Below are 3,771 nucleotides of genomic sequence, written 5' to 3'. Positions count from 1 at the left end.
TATTGACGACAAACCTAGTTGAGGGACTAATGTGTTTGTGAGAATTGCAGGAAAACACAGGTAGAAGTCCCTCATTGATTCGGTTTTACTACCAGAGATGACCCCTAAAAATGTATGAAGACATTGAAGACAAAGGTGGTATATGAAGATATTCACATTGAAGACTATGACAAAAGAAGACACGTTATGAAGCCTATGGAGCTCGAAGACTTAGATCTTTCGTAGTTCTTTTTATTTTGTGTTGAGTCATAGGAACCACCGTACTGTTAAGTGGGGTCCAGGAGAACCAGTCAGAATGACTGAAGTGATGCCTAAATCAAAAACCTATGTCTTTGAGTGAAGACAATGAGAGCGAACCTTGTCCAGAGCCGGACAAGTCAGCTTTGCTTGTAGCCCAAGTAAAGTTGCCATTTGGTTCGAAATCTGACCGTTGAGACACGTGTCAGTTCCTTAGTGACCCAGGGTCATTTCGGACAAATCAGGTCGGGTTGCCAAGTGGCTATAAATAGCCCACCCCCACAACCATAAACGGTTGGCTGCTCAGATTTCAGTGCACGGCTTTTGTCGTTTGAGAGCAACCCACCTCAAAGCCTTTGAGAGAAAAATTCCTAGTGAGGAGAAAAGCCCTAACCATCCAAAGCCAGAGTAAATTGGGCATCACTTAAGTCTTCATGTCTGTGTGATCTGAAGACTTATTACACTTGAGGACTGTGAATCCTCCAGACGGTTAGGCGTCGCGTTCAGAGCATCCAAGAGACATTGTGGATTGCCAGTGAACGAAGTCTGTGAAGGTTTGGGAGTCTACCTTGAAGACTTACCAGAGTGATTGGGCGAGGACTAAGTGACCTTAGCTCAAGGAGAATACGGTGAGGACTTGGTGTCCTGAACTGTGTGTTCAGGACTGGGTGTCCGGGACTGTGTGTCCTAAGGTTTAAATACCTAGCCGCTCCAACCAGACGTACAGTTGTCACAGCAACTAGAACTGGTCCAACATATCATTGTCTTCAACGAGTCACTGGTTTTATCTTCACTTCCTTCTCTTACCGTTACTCATTGTGAAGCCATTGCATGCTTGCTTTATCTTTTTGTCTTCACAACGTGAAAGTATGATCTGTTTGGCTTCATAACTTCTTCCTACCTGATCCTTATTACACTGAAGCTGTTTATCATTGTGCTTTCACTCTATTGAATACATGACCATGGCTGGCCCAGTGTAATCTAACTTCCGCTGCATAGTAATAGGCATACTCTTCGCTGTTTGTCTTCATAACTCTCATGTTTTGAAGACTTTCATAAAAATCGCCTATTCACCCCCCCTCTAGCCGATATAACGCACTTTCAATTGGTATCAGAGCAAGGTGCTCCCTTGTTCTGTGTGATTCGGTTTAACCACCTGGAGTTTTAGCTATGTCGACTGCAGGGATAATCAAAGTCTCTGCTGCGTGCCCCGTCTTCGATGGAACTGAATATTCCTACTGGAAGAATAAGATGCGTATGCATCTTGAAGCCATTGACATCGACCTATGGTATGTCGTCGAGAACGGCGTTCCCAAGGCTGGAGAAGGTGTCACTGCTGCTGATGTCAAGAAGTTCACTCAACTGGACTCTACTGCCAAAAATATCATCTGTGGTCATCTGACAAAAGGACAGTATGGCCATGTGAGTGCTTTGAAGACATCCAAGCTATTCTGGGACTGGCTCTCCAAGGTCAATGAAGGCGTCTCAACCCAGAGAGATCAAAGAATCAGTGTTCTTCGCAACCTCTTCAACCGCTTCAAGCGAAATGACAATGAGAATGTCCAGCACACATTTGACCGGCTCACTGACATCACAAATGAGCTTCAAGCCCTCGGCGCCACTGAGATCACCAAACATGAAATCGTCAAGACGCTGCTGAGATCACTTCATAGTTCATTTGACATCCTGGCCCTGATGATTCAAGAATGTCCTGATTTCAAGACACTCCATCCGTCTGACATACTTGAGAGGCTCAACACACATGAGTTTCAGCTTTCTGAGAAAAGAGATATCTACGGTCCAAACTATGGGCGAACTCGTGCCTTGAAGGCAAAAGCTGTTTCCTCATCTGAAGAAGAATCTGACAGCAGTTCTGATGATCCTGAAGACATTGGAAGGGAACTTGCAATGCTAGTGAAGAAGTTCCAAAAATTCACCAAGAAGAAAGGCTTCAGAAAGTCTTCACGATCAAGCTCAAGGAATGATGAAGCTTCTGCTCATGACTACAAGAAGAAAACATGCCACAAGTGCAAGAAAATTGGACACTTCATCTCTGAGTGTCCACAGTGGGACAATGAGAACAGAAAGAAGAAGAAGAAGAAGAGCAAGGAATATGACTCTAACGACAAGAAGAAGAAGAAATACACAATGTCTTCTTCCAAGTCTTCCTCAAAGTCTTCATCACATAAGAAGAGCTCATCTGGCAAGGCACGTGCGTTTGTTGGCAAGGAAATGGATTCAGAGGAGGAGTCCGCTTCTGAGGAGGCAGAGGTGGAGTCTGAGGAGGAGTCTGATTCTGGCATTGCAAGTCTGGCTACAGCATACGTTGCCAAGTCCATCTTCAACACTGAAGACAATGATTTCATCACCGACACCGATGCAAATGACAAGGACTACTCCACTCCTACCTACTGCTTCATGGCACGCGGTGCCAAGGTAAACAAACGCACTACTCACTATCAAACATCTAGTGACGATGACTCTGATTGTGATTCAAAACCCAGTTACAAAACACTTGCTAAAATTGCAACTGAACAACAGAAAGCCATGGAACATATTCAAAAATTGTTAGACAGAAGCGATGATCTGTTGGGTGCTGAAATGACTCGATCTGAATCCTTAATTGAAGACATAAAAAATCTTCACGTTAAGTATCAGGAACTTGAAGATCGTCATGATACTCTCTCAACAACTCATGAAAAGCTTTCCTATGATTATCTTCAAAGGAAGCAAGAACTTGAGAAATTGAGAGCGGCTCATGAAGATCTTCAAAAGGAAAACAAGTCACTTCGCGCCGAATAGACCAGTCCCGCTCAGGAAGGATTTGAACCACCATGTCTTAAATGCATTGAGCGTGATAATGCTACTTCTATTGCTGAATGTTCCACTGCTACTGCTGTTCCAATATCTTCAACTGTTGACGTGGTAACTAACCCCTCTGCTGAGGATACCACTGCTATTGCTGATGAGAATGCTAGGTTGAAGACATTGCTTGAAACAGGGATGTACAAAAGTCTTAAAGGACATCAGACACTATGTGATGTCCTCAAGAAGCAGATTCTGAACCGAAACCCTAGGAAAGAGGGTGTTGGGTTCGTGAGGAAAATAAATGCAGATGGCTCTTACTGGAAACCTGAGCAGTACCCCAAAACCACATGGGTTGCTGCAAAGGAACTTTCAGCAGATCCATCCAATTTATCTGGCTTCACTTGTGCTAACCCCATTATCATTGATGAATCCTTTGATGCAAACTATAAACTGTTTAAGAATCAGAATGGTGAAGTGTTTGCTAGGTAAATTGGTACTAACTGCAGGAATGGACCACCTATGAAGAAGATCTGGGTTCCAAAAAAGTGTCTGGAAAATCTTACTGTGAATGTCTTCATGACACCTTACTTGAAGAAGACAAACATCAGACCAAAGGCCTCATATGGTCCAAAGGCTTCATACAAACAGAGGACTCACCTGAGTCACACTAACGCAAATGTTTTGTAGGGAAACCATACTCAGGCATATGAATATGAGAGCGGTTCT

The sequence above is a fragment of the Triticum urartu genome, chromosome 2A (assembly GCF_056163025.1).
Source record: "Triticum urartu cultivar PI428250 chromosome 2A, HENAU_Tu73, whole genome shotgun sequence".
NCBI classification, from domain to species: Eukaryota; Viridiplantae; Streptophyta; class Magnoliopsida; order Poales; family Poaceae; genus Triticum; species Triticum urartu.
The sequence above is the reverse complement of the archived record's forward strand: the minus strand, read 5'-3'. Positions refer to the sequence as shown.